The sequence below is a fragment of the Monodon monoceros genome, unplaced genomic scaffold (assembly GCF_005190385.1).
Source record: "Monodon monoceros isolate NGI ecotype Baffin Bay Population unplaced genomic scaffold, NGI_Narwhal_1 Super_Scaffold_22, whole genome shotgun sequence".
In the NCBI taxonomy this organism is placed as follows: domain Eukaryota; kingdom Metazoa; phylum Chordata; class Mammalia; order Artiodactyla; family Monodontidae; genus Monodon; species Monodon monoceros.
In genome coordinates, this window is record NW_021703779.1 from 103,493,557 (window position 1) to 103,511,601 (window position 18,045).

General features: G+C 40.0%; 1 protein-coding gene and 1 pseudogene across 4 annotated transcripts in view; one reads left to right on the forward strand and one right to left on the reverse strand.

Moving 5' to 3' along the window:
* The first annotated feature begins 365 nt into the window (after window positions 1-365).
* The window catches only part of XIAP (X-linked inhibitor of apoptosis), a 45,074-nt gene continuing 27,394 nt past the window's right edge, over window positions 366-18,045 (forward strand). For 2 of the 4 annotated variants that reach the window (XM_029240528.1, XM_029240529.1), the window contains exons 1-2: window positions 372-476; window positions 741-867. The gene's annotated coding sequence lies outside the window, so the exon portion shown is untranslated. Of the gene's footprint in view, window positions 477-740; window positions 1,306-18,045 lie in introns of all 4 variants that reach the window. The other 2 variants (XM_029240527.1, XM_029240526.1) reach the window with 2 other exon arrangements.
* LOC114905877 lies at window positions 13,527-17,809 on the reverse strand (annotated as a pseudogene).

The following is an 18,045-nucleotide window of genomic DNA, read 5'->3' on the forward strand; positions in this document are numbered from 1 at the left end:
TTTTTTAGCTGCGTGCTATTGGGGCAGTTAGCCTCTCTGGGCCTCAAATTTCCTCTGTTAAAATGGGTTTCATATGAGAGTGCCTACCTTAGAGGGTTGTCAAAATTACAACAAAGAACACGCCGACCACAGTGCCTGGTCTCTAGCAAGAACTCAACATGTTCGCTCTCTTCTCTGTCTTTTCATCCTTTTACTTCTATTCCCCGACTCCTCCACCACGGAGCTCAGCAGGTAAAAACCGTGGGAAAAATCACCTCAAGGCTAAAAGAGGAAACGTTTGAGCTGGGGGCGGGGACTGCGAGGTGGCCACTGCGCATGCGCACCCGCTCCGTCAAGTTCTGGTTTCCAGCTAGGGGGGGGTGGGGCGCAGGGGCAAACAGGGCTTCGTTTGTCCCGGTTACCCCTTTCCGGCCCGGGGAAGTGGCCGGACCTCGGCGGAGCCCCGGGCGGGCTCAGCGCTAAGCGAGGGCTGGAGGGTAAGTTCGAAAATGGCGGAGGGGGAAGAAGGAGGGACTTTACTGGGCGGGAGGCTGGCCTAGCGGCCGGGCAGAGGCCAGGAGACCGTGAGGGGCCCAGCGGCGCGGCGGGGGCCGGAGACAGACGGGCCGCCCAGCGTGCCTTGTCTCTTCGAGGCCTTGGCGTGGACGCACTTCGGATTCCCCTACTCGGGGTTCCTCCGGGGAGTGGGCGGGCTGTTGGGTGCGAGTGAGGGAGACGAAGGGACTTCCGTTTCCTTCCAGGCTGGGGCCTGGCCGCCGAGAGGAGTTGGCATTTCCATATTGGGGCTCGGGCCGCCCCTCCTCCAGGACCCTCCCCTAAGCACTGCTCCGGGCGCCGCGGGCGATCCAGGCCGGCTCTCCAGGAGAGGTGGGTACTGCCCGTACGGGCTTCCTCCTCTCCCCTTTCCTTCTCTCCTCTCCCTTCCCTCCCCTCGGGCCCCGCGCTGCGGGGTAGGGCGGGAAGGCAGCCCGTACCCTGCGCAGGTGGCCGGCCCGGGTTCCGGGGCCCAGGTTCCCGGGACTGCGGAAGAAAGGCATGGGTGGCTTCAGGCCGCCCGGGTGCCTCCGTAAACCCCGTGACCCCTAAGGTAAATCGAGTCAAAGAACTTTTTTCTTTTTTTAATGATCAAAGGGGACTCCCCCCCCCCTCCATTCTGACGCCTGTGGCAGGTACGGAGCTGGGTGGAGTGTGTCTGGCGAGGGCGTGTGAACCGAAAGAATAGGAGCCAAAGACCTTCCGGAAGAGGAAATTAGCTAGTAATTCTTTCCAACCTTTGCTGCCCTTGTCACCTCCCCAGCATATTCTGTGAGTACAACAAAATTCATTCTAACTTTCAGTTTCATTATTTTAACTCCATAATACCCTTGTTTTCTAATGGGGAGGAGGGAGAGTGGTTATTGCTGACACTAAGCAACAGCCCTCTCCACCTCCAAAAAAAGAAAACGTCAAATCAAAACTTCATAAAAACGTATCAGATTTTCATAATCTACTACTTTGCTTTCAAATATAACTACGTCACTACTTATGTCACAGATGTACTACCTTGTTAGTTAATGACACATAGAAATTTACTCTTGTAAGATTGGAGGTTGCTATTAGTGTTTCTTTCTTCTCTTTTTTTACTTAACATTTGTTATATCCAGTTCAAGAGAACACTGTTACAGACGGCCATCTTAGAATTACAACATTTTAGAGTTGGAAGGGATCTTAGTCGAAGCATGATATTTTACAAAAGCAGAAACTAAGGCACAGGAATATTTCATGGCTTGCCTAAGGCTACTCCATTACTTAGATTAGAACCCAGGTTGCCTGGCTCCTTGCTCACTGCTCTTTCTGCACAACTGCTCCACGTAGCCTCCAAGCAAGAAAATTAAATGTATTCAGTGCACATTTGTGAAGCATGTACAGGTTTGTGCCATACAACTGTTCTACCTTCTTTCAGTATATTTAACATGCTTATGAAGCCAGAAGAAAGTGGCAGTAGTTTAGGTTAAAAAGATTTATACGTGCACACACATCTACTTGTATATGCTCAGATAACTTCTTGAAGGATGCACAAAAAAAATGTTAACAGTGGTTACTTATGGAGGGTGGGGGGGCGTGGGAAGCTTTTTACTTTGCACCTCAGATGTGACCTAATGTACTGTTTGAATTTCTTACCGTAAACAAAGTATTGATTTTATAACTAAAAACAAGTGTTAAAGTTTGCACACATATGCATATCAGTATAAGCAAGTATCAGTGGTATGTGTATATATATTTATATACATATATGTATTTATGTATCAGTGATTTGTATTGTAAAATCCAGAGTGGTTCACGTCAGCCCAACTGGCAAAGCAGGCCTGATTATTGGATGCTCATATTTCCTCTTTGGTTTGCTCCTATTGCCCCTAATGTGAGAAGGTAACAATATTATATTAGTCTTTATATATTTTTAGAAAATGTGCTAAGCTTTTAATTATTGAATTATGTAGCAGATTATAACATTCAGGATATCAAATTTGGCACAATGAAAAAATTCTGAATGTAGAATCTTTGTGGGTAAGAATCATTAAAAATAAATTTAAGATCGTAAAGTTCCCTGGTGATTAGTAGTTCAGCTCTTTTGTTTTTATGAACAGGTTAAGACACAAAAAGTGAATTGCCCAAGGTTATATATCTGATTATTAACAGAGCTTGGACTAGAGTCTAGGTCCTAGTCCAGTGCCCATTGTACTACACCTGTAATTTTATTGCTTTCTGGTGCATTCGATGACTCCAACGAGGGGGACAAAGTAATGCTGACTAAAGGTTAGTTAGGCCCATTTCAATAGATAAGAATTATTGTAATTAATGTCTCAGTTAACTTGTATAGTGCTTGAAATATTTTAGTAACGTAAATGTTCTCCTTATATTTGGTTGTAAGCATTAACTTGTTTAGTAAATCGTTTGTTTATATTATAAAGGCTTAGAGACTCCAAATATGAACTAATGATATTTCACTGTTTTTGTTTGGTCTCATATTTAAGTCTGGTAGCTGGTGCTTACAGAAAAAAAAAAGTGCTATGATTTATTTAAAAAATAAGAAACAACTTACTGAGCACCTACTATATCTGCCAGGTATTGTACTATGTGGTAGAATTCAAAAGATGAATAAGGCAAAATAGATGCCCTTGTTTTTTTGAGGATGGGAGATTATCATGAGCTGTCAGTTTTCAAGGTTTGTCTCTGTGGTCTAATCTGGTAATAGTATTACATATTACAGAATGTAATCTGTAGCACTGTTTAAGGTCATTGTGTGAGTAGATCTGAGGAGATAAACACAGTAGTGGTAAAATAAGTTGACATTGAATTGAACAAATATTATTTTCATGTCTTAGAGGTCATGTGGTACAGTGGAAAGAACACTAGGTTGAAAGCCTGAGTTCTTGTGTTGGCTTTGTTTCCGATTAGCTGTGGGATTGTGAGCAAATCACTCAACCTCGTTGCCTCCATGTTTCTTTTTTCTTTTTCATAAATTTTTAAGTATATTTATTCCACTTAATTCAAAACATGAAAAGAGCATTTGGAATATTATATATTATAAAAGAAATGTATCTACCATAAGAATTTGAGGCCAAACTTAAGAGTTATATGTTTTATCTACTTTGTGTATACTTAATAGATTGTCCTTTGTGTGATAAAAGCATATTTATGTCCATTTTGTAGGACTTGGTGTGGACTTTTATTATTTTTAATTATGGTACAGTTGTAGTTCTGCTATTTAATACATTTTGAGATTTGATTTGGTGTGATTGGTACCCAGTCTTTGTTATGGATACATGTGATTCACTATTATGATCTGCTTCTATAATGTATTTTCAAGGATATGGGTTGTGGTGAAAAGTGAGGTTTACCTGCATAGACTGGGAGTAGTTTGAACTCAGATGGTCAGACAGAAGTTGAACTGAGTAAGTTAAGGCTGATTTCTTAAACTGGGCAAAGGTGGTGCCGCTGTGTATTCCCTGGCATATCTATAAATACTTATATATGGTTTGAACTTTTATGCTTATTCCTGTAATAATTTTGTTGACCTCAAAACACAGGCTTCTCAGCATATATTGCTATGTGATATACTTTTGTATGGCTCCACCTAATTTTTTAAGCCTTGAAAGGGCACAGAGCCTAACATTTTCTACCTCACTGGACTACCCTTTCTGCTGGTAATAATTTCCTATACTTATATTGGTCAGAATCACGGGGTTTGCTTTTCTTACTGTCATTTACAGGCCACATGATCTTTGATGAGTAACAAACAGTCAGAAAACCAGTTTCCTCATATTTCAAATAGGGGTATGATGTGTTGTGTAGGTTGAATTAGCTACCATATATGAAAAAATTCTAAATTGTGAAGCACATTACATATTTTAGTTATTATCAGAGGTAACATGGTAAAAGAGGATGGGCTGTGGAATCACACAAGCTCATGTTTAAATTTTGACCTTGTTAAAACAAATAGGATTAGAAACTTAGTTTCAATTCAGCATGTTTTAGTAGATTAGAGAAAATACATGTAGCTAAAATGATGGGGTGAAAGGAAATGAAAATTAGTTTATAGATAGTGTTTAGAACATGTGAGCATTCATTAAATATGTTGTACTGTTTTAATTTGCCTTATAGTCACTTGTGGCAGTTTCCTTTACTTTGTTGTCATTTTTTAACTCAAGCTCAATGGAAGACAAACCTACTAAATGTTTGCTTATAGACAACAGAGTGTCTTTTAGATAGGACAAAATATTTATACTGGGGAAAAAGAAAAGATGTTGGCTTTTATCAAGCACTTGTTTCAGCACTTGCTTGAGATCCCAACATGATCATGGAAGAGAATACTTAATTCTGAGAAAGATCTACAGTAGGTAGTACCCATTCACCAAATCATCCATCAAAAGAACCTCAGAATAGCACTTGTGGAACCATCTGATTTTTTTCAGTACTGCATCCTAATCACTCTGTCAGAATAAGTTATCTGGATGAGTATCAAACAGAATAAGTTCCAGATTCTATGGCCTTAGTCAATTCATTTAACTTCCTTATGCTTTAGTTTTCTTATCTTAAAATGAAAGAGTGATTTCTATTATCCTGTTCATTACAAATGTAAGTAAATTATGTTGAACAAGTTTTGCTTGTGGATGTCTACAAAATATAATGATTTTACTTTTCAGTGTACTTGATTCTGAGCTGCCCTTTTGTAAAAATTATTTTAGGGAAATTTTTTTTGGCCAAGGATCAGGGGAGACTCCTTTCTTACCAGTCCCCCAGATTAATTTATTATTATTATTATTATTTTATAAATTTATTTATTTATTTTTGGGTCTTCATTGCTATGCGCGGGCATTCTCTAGTTGTGGCTAGAGGGGGCTACTCCTCATTGTGGTGTGTGACCTTCTCATTGCAGTGGCTTCTCTTGTTGCGGAGCACAGGCTCTAGGCACATGGGCTTCAGTAGTTGTGGCACGCGGGCTCTAGAGCACCGGCTCAGTAGTTGTGGTGCACGGGCTTAGTTGCTCCGCGGCATGTGGGATCTTCCTGGAGCAGGGATTGAACCCATGTCACCTGCATTGGCAAGCGGATTCTTAACTACTGCGCCACCAGGGAAGTCCAGTTTATTTATTTTTTTATTTTTATTTTTTTGCGGTACGCGGGCCTCTCACTGTTGTGGCCTCTCCCGTTGCAGAGCACAGGCTCCGGACGCGCAGGCTCAGTGGCCATGGCTCACGGGCCCAGCCACTCTGCGGCATGTGGGATCCTCCCGGACCGGGGCACGAACCTGTGTCCCCTGCATCGGCAGGCGGACTCTCAACCACTGCGCCACCAGCGAAGCCCCTATTTTTTTTAAGGCATTGAGTGAACAAGTTTAGAACTCTAGCGATAGACATCGCTCAGAACATTTTTCAATGAAATCTTTTATTTTCAACTCAAGTTAACAATAAGTAGCAGTCAGGTATTATTATTACCTGTGTTTCTCAGCCCTCTCTGCTAATGATTTACTGCCACCCAGGCAGTGAACCAGAAGACATGTGTTCATGGCCAACCACTGTGGACATGACCTGGTTACTGCTTTTATCTCTGGGAGTTGACCTGTATCCTCTTTCTTTCTTTTTTTTTTTCTTTCTTTTTTTGCAATATGTGGGCCTCTCACTGTTGTGGCCTCTCCCATTGCAGAGCACAGGCTCCGGACGCGCAGGCTCAATGGCCATGGCTCACGGGCCCAGCCGCTCTGCGGCATGTGGGATCCTCCCGGACCGGGGCACGAATCCGTGTCCCCTGCATTGGCAGGCGGACTCTCAACCACTGCGCCACCAGGGAAGCCCTCTTTTTTTTTTTAACCTGATGTTTGACAGTAATATGACAAAGTATCAAGTTGGCATAAATTCTCAGGATAGGCAAAAGGATAAGGACCTAAGAGTATATTCTTCCCTCTCTTTGTAATAAGTTATAAAAATTATCTTCTGTGAAGGAAGAGACAAAACCTTGCAATAGCAGGCCCCACTATTGATAGCTTACTGGGCCAGTTTATTCACAGATGAAGGAAGCATTGTCACATGGCAAATAGCCAAATAACACCCCCAGCCTGCTGGGCAGAATTATATAAGACACCTTGACTAATCAAGAGTCCAACTGCTTTTTTCTTTTGATTAGAATCTAATATATTTGCTGGATAAAATTTATAAAATTAAGAAAACCACAACAAAGAAAATGAAAACCAATAATCCCAGTGCACAGAGATAATAACCACAGTAGAATTTTGATGTGTAATTTAGCCTAAGTCTTTCTATATCGGTATTTTTTATAATTGGGATCATACTGACCAATACTGGTTTATAACCAGCTCATTTCACCTAATACAACATCATGAACACGTATCTGTGTTCTTTAGTATTCTTCTACAACCTGTAGTATACACATTACCGAAGTGTTGTTCTCTTTTGTTAGAATTGAGTTTTTTTGTTTTATAAATAGCACTGTATTGAACATCCTTATATATACTGATCATTTCCTTAGCGTTAATGCTTAGTACTAGAATGGCTGGTTCAGAAACTAATCATATATTTTAAGACTTTTAGAATATATTGTCAGATTGCTTTCTAGAAAAGGTGTACCACTTTTTAGTTCCACCAGCAAGAGTGCCTATTGTCCCATACCTTCACTGCTGGATTTTTATTGTTGGTAGTGATGGCAGTCTCTGCCAAACAGGACAAAAATGGTATCTTTTAAAGTGTTTATTTCTTTGATTACTAATGATATTTAACATTTTTGCATACGTTTGTTGGCCATTAGTATTTGCCATTTGTAAATTTGTATATTTTCTATAGAGATGTTCATCGTAGATTAATAAGTGCTTTCAAGCTTTTTCTTAAAACTATTCTCAGTCAGAAACAAGATAGATTAAAAATAGATGGTGACAGGATACACTCCTGTTTGAGACCACTTAATATTGATGTTAAAAGCAAATAAACAGAAGGATATTCATTCCAACATTCTTTATAATAGCAAAAAATTGTTAGCTTTATAAATGTCCAGCAATGAAGGTGCATAACTGTATATATATAGAATATGTTAACATTTGTGGGGTTTTTTAAATTTGTTTTATTTTTCGCTGCATTCGGTCTTCGTTGCTGCGCACGGACTTTCTCTAGTTGCAGCGAGCAGGTGGCTTCTCTTGTTGCAGAGCACGGACTCTAGGCGCGCGGGCTTCAGTAGTTGTGGCTCGCAGGCTCTACAGCACAGGCTCAGTAGTTGTGGCGCACGGGCTTAGTTGCTCTGCGGCATGCGGGATCTTCCTGGGCCAGGGCTAGAACCCATGTTCCCTGCATTGGCAGGCTGATTCTTAACCACTGTACCACCAGGGAAGTCCAACATTTGTGTTTTTTAAAATCTATCTATGGAGGAATGCAGAAGAAACTGGTAAGAGTGACTGCTTCTAGGAAGGGAACCAGAGGTTTAAGAGATGGAATGGATGCAGCTTTTGTACCTCTTGAATTATTTGATCATGTGTGTATTTTCTCTTTTTAAAAATATACATCTGCTTCCCTGGTGACACAGTGGTTAAGAATCCGCCTGCCAATGCAGGGGACACGGGTTCGATCCCTGGTGCGGGAAGATCCCACATGCCGCGGAGCAACTAAGCCCGTGCGCCACAACTTCTGAGCCTGCGCTCTAGAGCTCATGAGCCACAGCTACTGAGCCCACATGCCACAACTACTGAAGCCCGCGCGCCTAGAGCCCGTGCTCCACAACAAGAGAAGCCACTGCAATGAGAAGGTCACACACCACAACGAAGCGTAACCCCCACTCACCACAACCAGAGAACAGCCCGCGTGCAGTGAAGACCCAACGCAGCCAAAAATAAAATAAAATAAAATAAATAAATTTATAAAAATATACATCTAAAATTAATGTTCAGCAATATGGAATTGGTGAGGTTATGATAAATACATTCATACAGTCAGGTACTAGTGATCCATTTAAAGTAATGTTCTAATCTAGATAAAAATTGATGTGGAGAGATGCTTATGATATATTATTAAATAGAAAAAAGCAAATTATAAAAATACCATATACTATAAATCCCCTTTAGAAATATTTATAACGTGCATGTGTTACATGCATACAGAAAAGGTTCTTAAAGGATAAACATATTAAAGTATTCACAGCCTGGATAGTAGGATTCTTTTTTCCTCTCTTTTAAAAAGGAAAACAGTTGTTTGTATTAAATATTGGGTTGATATCCATCATGAGATTTTGTTTTTCTGCCTGTTCTGATTTTAGCAAAGGTTTTAATCTAGACTCTGAATAGGCATAAATAGTATTAATCTGTGTTATGATCTACAGTTCGGGTTATATAGATGGTTTGTTTTTAAATCAAAGACTTGATTAACGAGCACTGTAAATTGTCTTTAAGTTCTGAACAGTTTTCAGTAAAATGGAGGAGGGGATACTAGTGATCTTGAGCCTTTTTATTATCTTGAGTGAATTCTTGAGCCCAAACCCGTGTATTCTTCATGCAAAACATTCTTTTGGGGAACACATTCCCGCAATTTGTCGAAAAAGATGAGAGAAAAAAAAAACGAAGAAAAAGATGAGGGAATACCTTACTATGGGTCCATTCTGAAAGAACTGTACCTGTGGAGTTAATTATTATAAATAATTTGGCAGATATTGGAGGTCTGGGCTCAAATTTAAGTGTTACTATGACTTTCTAATTTAAGTATAGAACATGTAATTGATACTCCCTTTGTGGATTCTCAGTATGGCCTTTCAGGTGTTTACAGAAGTAGGCTTCATGATCAAGCATATATTGTAGGCAGCAGTATTAATAAGTTGATGTTATTGACTGAGCTTATGGGCTAAGTGCTCATTAATGCCATTCAGTTATTTGAATGGCTCTAGTGCTTAATTTTAGGGAGAGAACTTTTGATTTGATTGAATGTAATTAACCTCAAAAATGTTTTATTGACCATTTAACTTAAGGTTAAATGAAAATATGCTTCATAGTTTGAAGAACCTAGTAGTATAAATGAACAATTTGACTAAAAGTTGAATTTTTAATTTTATTTATTTATTTATTTTGGCTGCATTGGGTCTTTGTTGCTGTGCACGGGCTTCTTATTGCGGTGGCTTCTCTTGTTGCGGAGCACAGGCTCTAGGCGCACATGCTTCAGTAGTTGTGGCTTGTGGGCTCTAGAGCTCAGGCTCAGGAGTTGTGGCACACGGGCTTAGTTGCTCCGCTGCATGTGGGATCTTCCCGGACCAGGGATCGAACCCGTGTCCCCTGCATTGGCAGGCGGATTCTTAACCACTGCACCACCAGGGAAGTCCTAAAAGTTGAATTTTTATGTAAATGTATCATAGTATAAAAGCTGAATTTAAAAAATCATATATATACACATATATATGCATATGTATATACCCTTTTTGTTTAGGGCATGTCTTTTTTTTTTTTTTTTTTTTGCAGTACGCGGGCCTCTCACTGTTGTGGCCTCTCCCGTTCTCAGTGGCCATGGCTCACGGGCCCAGCCGCTCCGCGGCATGTGGGATCTTCCCGGACCGGGGCACGAACCCGTGTCCCCTGCATCGGCAGCCAGACTCTCAACCACTGCGCCACCAGGGAAGCCCAAGGGCATGTCATTTTTAAAATATAGCTTTTTAATACTATGTCACATCTACGTAGATACATTTCTTAGATACTACAGCTTTGTAAATCAAAATGCTATTTCTAAGCAGGGAGCTAACACTTTAAGATCATTAAAAGAGGGATTGAGGGACTTCCCTGGTGGTCCAGTGATAAAGAATCTGCCCTCCAATGCATGGGACGTGGGTTTGATCCCTAGTCAGGGAACTAAGATCCCACATGCCACAGAGCAACTAAGCCCGCCACGCCACAACTACTGAGCTCGCGCACCTCAAATACAGAGCCTGCGTGCCGCACTGGAACCCCCACGCTACAACTACAGAGCCCACGCGCCCTGGAGCCTGTGCGCCACAACTAGAGAAAAGAAAACCCGCACGCCACAACTAGAGAAAGCCATGCACCGCAATGAAAGATCCCACTTGCCACAACTAAGACCCAACACAGCCAAAAATAAATTTAAAAAATAATAGGTAAATTTTTTTTTTAAAAAAAAGAGGGATTGACCTCCACTGCACTGGGTCAAGGAGAATGTTGCTTGTTTGACAAGATCTCTACGCTGGATCCTCTATAAGGGAAAAAAGCAACTGATGAGAAAAATCTTACAATATTTCTACATATAATGAGCAAAGAGAGAATATTAAGATGAATTTTAAATTATGATGGTGTTTTGGGTTAGCACATATAAGATTTTTATGATGTTACTATGAAAAGTTTTACAAATCTTATATTTTTGAAATGTGATTTTAGTATAGGTTTTTATCACTGAGTTGTACTGTTTGCTTGGTATGCATATATTTCCTAGTTAGGTCACATTTCCTGGGCACAATGGCATATTACCAATTTTTAGTCCTCACAGTGATCTCAAGAGTCCAGTGGAGGTGGTGGGTGGGAATGTGGGATAGTGACAGCAGTGACCTAATAGAGGTGCTCCAACATTCATTCTTTTGCCCAATGTTGATGAAGCACTACTGTGTGTCACGCATTGCTTTAGGCATTGGGAATACAAATGTGATAAGACAGAGCCCTTGCTATAAAGGACCTTCCTTCAAACAACGTACATATAGGTATACCTACAAACATACACACATGCAGAAATTATTCAGTCTTGTTCTAGTACAGCTTGGCTCCTCAGCTATTTTTCTTCATTTCTTTCTTCCTTTCTTTCTTTCTTCCTTTTTCTCTCTCTCTCTTTCTTTCTTTCTTTCTCTTTCTTTCTTTCTTTCTTCCTTTCTCTCTTTCTTTCTTTTACCCTCTCTCTCTCTCTTTCTCTCTCTTTCCGCGCTGTGCAGCATGCGGGATCTTAGTTCCCCGACCAGGGATTGAACCCGTGCCCCCTGCAGTGGAAGCATGGAGTCTTAACCACTGGACCACCAGGGAAGCCCCCTCAGCAAATTATTTAGAGGATATAGTGAGGGCACAAAGAGTAGTCATTCTGCTAGGGTTTTGAATGGAGGAATCAGGAAAGACGTCATAGATGAGATTCTAAAAACATGTTTTCTGAGTTTTCAACAGATGCCCTTATTTAATTACATAATGTGTTTCAGTTAGCATGGTACTGCAGTGGGAGCTAATAGGGTTATATTGTTTGCTTAATTTTTGTCATATTTTTAACATCATTGTATTGGGTTGGCCAAAAAGTTCTTTCAGGTTTTTCCGTATGCTGTTACGGAAAAACCCAAATGAACTTTTTGGCCAACCCAATATTAGTTTCTTAGGGCTGCCATAATAAAGTACCACAAACTGAGTGACTTAAAACAACAGAAATTCAGGGACTTCCCTGGTGGTCCAGTGGTTAAAACCATGCTTCCACTGCAGGAGGCCCGGGTTTGATGCCTGGTCAGGGAACTAAGATCCCACATGCCGCACGGCACAGCCAAAAAAAGAAAAAAATAAGAAATTAATTTTCTCACAGTTCTGGTAGCTAGACATCCAAAATCAAGGCATTGGCAGGGCCATGCTGTCTCTGAAGGTGCTGGGGAGAACCTGTTCCATGGCTTTCTCTTAGCTTCTGGTGTTGCCATTGATCCTTGGTGTTCCTTGGTTCGTCAATACATCATCACTGCAGTCTCTGCCTCTGTCTTCACATGGCCATCTTCTCTGTGTTTCTTCTCCTTTTCCTACAAGAATATCAGTCATATTGGATGAGGGCATTCTAATGACCTTGTCTGAACTTGATTATATCTGCAAGGACCCTATATCCAAATAAGGTCACATTCCTAACCAGTGGTGGACTTCAACATAGTTTTGAGGGGGCACAGTTCAACCCATAACAATCATTTAATTCCCTTTTAATGTGCCACATCAATATAGTTACTTAAGAAATGCTTTTTCATGATGAGAAATTAGCAAAGCCCTTGGTTGCAGGGATGATAAGTATTTTTAGTTCATTAAATGAGCCTATAGTGACTGAATGAATTTCTTCCAGAGACCATAAGGGTGAAACACAGACAGGTTGTAGAGATCTATGAGCTCAATAGAAAAAGACTAGAGGTTTCGCTGCTTATTTGTTAAGAACAGTGATTTGTTATTCAGGTGCTACTTTGACTTAAAAAGATTTAATAAGTATTTGTAATTGTTAACTTTCAGTCATCAGAGATAGTTCCCTAGTATACCATCTTAAATAATTAAATTTATATTAATCTTCAAAATTACTTTCTTCAGTGTCTTGTACACATGTAAAACTGCTTGCTTACTTTGTTCTAAGGTGCTGTGATAACTGAAACTTATGGTATTATGGGATAGATTGTTTTTTTAAATTACTTACACTGTAATAATTGACTACCAAATAGTAGTCACTTTAAGAAATTACTGTTAATTTTCATTTCAAGTAGGATTTTTATTAGAAAGCTTAATACTTAAATACATTTCTGAGTAGTGTTCTGATATTAAATCTCACAAAAATATTTCCCTGCATGGGATTTTTTTTTCTATTGCTTTAACATTAGAGGGTTTTTTTTTCAATTAATCCAGAATTTATTTCTTCATGTTTTTTTAACCATTTAGAGAAGCTATCCTTTAAAAGGGAATCATTTGATCCTTCATTGTTTTAATAGCACACAACTGTTACAAAGGCATCCATACTAGCCCTATTATAAGATGATTTTAATAATTTTGGGGGGAATTATCTATAAACCACAGGGAACTTCATAATATTCTTAATTTCTATGTACATGCATACTGTAGTGCTTATGCACATTGTACAATGATAAATGCCAAAGAAATCAGGTAAAGAATGAAAGTTCACAGCCTCACACTTACTTGTTCTAAGTGGATGTGTGGGAAATAAATAGCCTAATGAAAATAATATAGATAAACTTTACTTGTCAGTGGTAAATACCACAGCTTTCTCTTAAAGTGTAGGCAGTGTTCCCAGAATAATCCCACTGAAGAAAATCCAAAATCTTTGCACAAAAAAGTGCACAGGTTTGTCCTGTGTGTAAAAACCTTTTAATCTAAGTGCATTTTATATCCAAAACAATTTGCACTACTTGAATACAGATCTTCCTCAACTTACAATGAGGTTACATCCCAATAAAACCATCCTAAGTTGAAAGTATCATAAGCTGAAGATTCATTTAATACACCTAACCTACCAAACATCATAGCTTAGCCTAGCCTACTTTAAATGTGCTCAGAACACTTACATTAGCTTACAGTTGGGCAAAATCATGTAACGCAAAGCCTATTTTATAATAAAGTGTGGAATGTCTCATGTAATTTATCAAATACTGTACTGAAAGTGAAAATGGAATGGTTGTAGGGTACAGAAAAGTTATGAGTATATCAGTTATTGACCCTCGTGATCTGAGCTGACTGGGAGCTGTGGCTCGACGTGCTGCCCAGCATCACTACAGAGTATCAAATTGTGCTAGCCCAGGAAAAGATCAAAATTCGAAGTAAGGTTTCTACTGAATGCGTATCACTTTCGCACCATTATAAACTGGAAAAATCATAAGTCAAACCACTGTAAGTTGGGGACCATATGTACATTAAAAAAGTTCAAAAGCCTACCAACATAATATGTAGATACACACACCCAAAACAAAAGGAATGCTTTCCAATGAAATTAGGAATGAGGATAAGAATTAAAGGAGAGTGTCTTCTATATTACCAGAGTCAATGAAATTAACTGCATTTTAAAACATAAATTATACCTATTTGGAATTATTTTATAAATATATAATCTATAGGCTGGACAAACATCAATGTGAAAAACTGTCACAGAATTTCATAATTTAGGAACATAGCTTCAGTGCTTCATAATGTGGAAAGAAACTCCTAAGAACAGCCAATTGGTTTGATTTCTTAGAAGTTAGAAAATAATGCATTTCAGAAAATGATTTGTAACAATTAGCGACAAAAGAACAACATTAAGAAATAAAATACTGGGTACACAAGAACTGAGGTCCTCAGAGTACCAAAAGAGAATCAGACTTCACATTAAAATTTAAAGAATGTGGTTAAAGGAAAAACTAACGAATCTTTGTAACAGGTTAAATATTTAACCACTTCAAACAGAAATAATTTAGTCCTCTCACATAGTTCTGAAAATGTACTGTAGCATCTAGTTTTCCATATCAAAAGCATATAATTTGATTAGCAGAGCTCCCTTTGTTTTAGACTTAAAATCACCTCTGATCCACCAAAGTTTGTACTAACAATTACCAAACTACTATTTGAAAAGCATTTAAACAGCTTTATTGAGATATAATTCACATACCATAAAATTAATTTTAAGGTGTACAGTTCAGTGATTTTAGTATATTCAGAGTTGTACAACCACCATTACAATCCAATTTAGAATATTTTCATTACTCCAAAAAGAAACCCAGTCAGTAACCATTTGCAGTTATTCCCCATTCCCCTCCTCTCCCAGCTGTAAGCAACCACTAATCTATTTTCTGTTTCTATTTATTTTAAGAACGTTTTAAACTTACAACATTATTGTTCTCATGCCTATTCCAGGTCATTGGCTCGGAGGTTTGAAAGATCTTAAAACTACCCAAATTTGCAAGTCCTGTGACATCCTCACTCAGAAAACATTCAAACGATGGTTTCATGATTGTTCAGTCTTCTAAGAGTTTTTGATCTGGAACATGTGTTTCAAATTCTGTTTGTACCATTTGCTAGGGGTGCTAAACTCATTTAATTAGACGGAATAAAACTATTCTTTCCAGACTCAAAACTGAGTTTGTTCTATTTGGGTTAACCATTTCCAGTCTTTTGATAGTAGGAACAGCTTTAGGAATCTAGTGTGGCACACCACTGTCTTCAGTGATAATGTCATCTTCATCCTTTGGCTCAATGTTTGGTTCAATCTGCTGTGGATAGCCAAGAAAGCTATTATCAGTAGATTGGCTAGAGCTGCCAGAAGTCCTACTGTTCCTAACGTTATTCTCCTGTTTACTTGCCTTCTATTATGATGAGGTTGTAGCTGTTTGCAGTCATCCTATCACTTGATCAAAACTCTTCCCTGAAACTTCTATACCATTAACATCTAAAACGTCATCATTAACAGCCAATATAGTCCTGTGCTGCGAGCCAGACCTCCTGGAATAAGCCAGGATATAAAGCTCCCTGGCGGGGGGTGGGTGGGGGGAGGAAGGAACTTCCTTGGCGGTCCAGCGGTTAAGACTCTGTGCTTCCAATGCAGGTTCAATCCCTGGTCAGGGAACTATGATCCCACATGCCACACAGCATGGCCAAAAATTAAAAAAACAAAAATAGCGCGCACACACACACACACACAGAGAGAGAGAGAGAGAGAAGATCCCTGGGACCTTCTCTGAGCCATGTAGTGTCTCCGTTAGAATGAAACCATCCCAGCTATAGAGTCCCTAGGGAATGTTCAGTGTTGTGTTTGTAAAGATGAAGTAATCCTATGGTGTGTTTCTGGGGGAGTGTCAACATCTGTAATAGAAGACACACATCTGAAGTCTTGGTGCATACCAGTTACTAGATCTGGCATTTTTCTGTGGTTGACATTGAACATTGGTTAAAACATTTTCCTTCTTCATTAGCATGTCTGTACCAAAGGCACTGTTTGCTTCTTCCTTTTTTTCTGTGTAAAAATCTTAAGCAGCAGGTTGGTTGTTGAAGCAGTTATGTGATAATTATCATCTTTATTTATAGATAGTAAGTATCCCTGGATGTCTGTATAGCCTAATAAAATGTCACCATTAGGTATCTTATGAACATGTTGCAGTAATCCATAAAACTCCTCAAAAATGTCCAAGTTTTGCTCTTTCTATCAAAAACTAATGAAATTCAGTCCCAAACCTGCTCTTCTCCAGGATGCCCTGGCAGCCGCAGTCACGCTGAGTGCAGGGGCTGCAGCCCAGGAGCCTGCAACTCAGCAAACGCACCTGCAGAGGTGGCTTGGGTCTCAATGCTGAGCTCCACAGGGTGGCTGGGCAGCCTGTCTGTGGTGCAAGTGGAGACACAACTCCATCCTGTCTCCCTCTGCTTTGGTGACTGCAGAACCCTGGTGGAGGAGGATAAGGGGGCAACTAGCCCATCCACCTCTTTGCTCTCGGCTGCCTTCCCCATGACCAGGCTCCTGACCCAGGCCAGTGGTGCCAACCGCAGAGACTTTAAGTAAAAATATTATTAAAGACATTTTGGAGAAAAAGGTCACCTATAATCCTGTCACCTTAACTAACATATTTTACCCATACATTAAAAATTACCTCCAGGCTTGTCCATGAGTATATATTTTCACACAGTTGCAGTCAGATGTACATCCTACTTTATATCCTTTTCCCATTTAAAATCACCTTTGTTCTATATATTTGACAACTTTAATAATAAAAACCTGAAGGAAATAGAAACTTTTGTATTGTGTGCAGATACCAGGTAAGTGGGTTTTCTGTGTGTTTTTTTCTCCCCTCCAACTCCCCATATTCCCACATTATTGCTAGAGAAGCAGTCAGTCTCCTCTCCTTGGCACATGCCCATGGCTATCTTTACCCAGCTGACTAGGCTAAATAAATACACACACACACACGTATACTGTGTGTATGTATATGTACAGGTATATGTATGTTTTATTTTTTTCATTGAAGCTTATTAAGCCTTTTATTTTTTTTAACATTTTTTAAAAATTTATTTTATTTTTGGCTGCATTGGGTCTTCATTGCTGCGTGCTGGCTTTCTCTAGTTGTGGCACGGAGGGGCTACACTTCATTGCGATGCATGGGATTCTCATTGCGGTGGCTTCTCTTGTTGTGGAGCACGGGCTCTAGGCGCGCGGGCTTCAGTAGTTGTGGCTCACAGGCTCTAGAGCACAGGCTCAGTAGTTGTGATGCACGGGCTTAGTTGCTCCGCAGCATGTAGGATCTTCCTGGACCAGGGCTCGAACCCATGTCCCCTGCCTTGGCAGGCAGATTCTTAACCACTGCGCCACCAGGGAAGCCCCTCCCCAGGAATTTTTAAATCTTTCCCTCTTAGAATAAAAGGTTTTCTGTGCTTTAAAACAGTCATAAATTTTAAAATTAACTTGTTATGCTATAAAAGTTAATTTCAGTCCTATTTTAAATAGGTACTACTTGGCTAACATGCACTGGTAATATATTAGCAATCCCAGTTGCTTGACAGATGTATATGTTAGATGAAAGCCAGTTGGTTAAATTATACTCACTTGTTCAAAGAGGAACATAACTAGAGAAATTAAAAGAAATCCTCGGGCTTCCCCGGGGGTGCAATGGTTGAGAGTCTGCCTGCCGATGCAGGGGACGCGGGTTCGTGCCCCGGTCCATGAATATCCCACATGCCGCAGAGCGGCTGGGCCCGTGAGCCATGGCCGCTGAGCATGCGCATCCAGAGCCTGCGCGTCTGGAGCCTGTGCTCCGCAATGGGAGAGGCCACAACAGTGAGAGGCCCGTGTACCGCAAA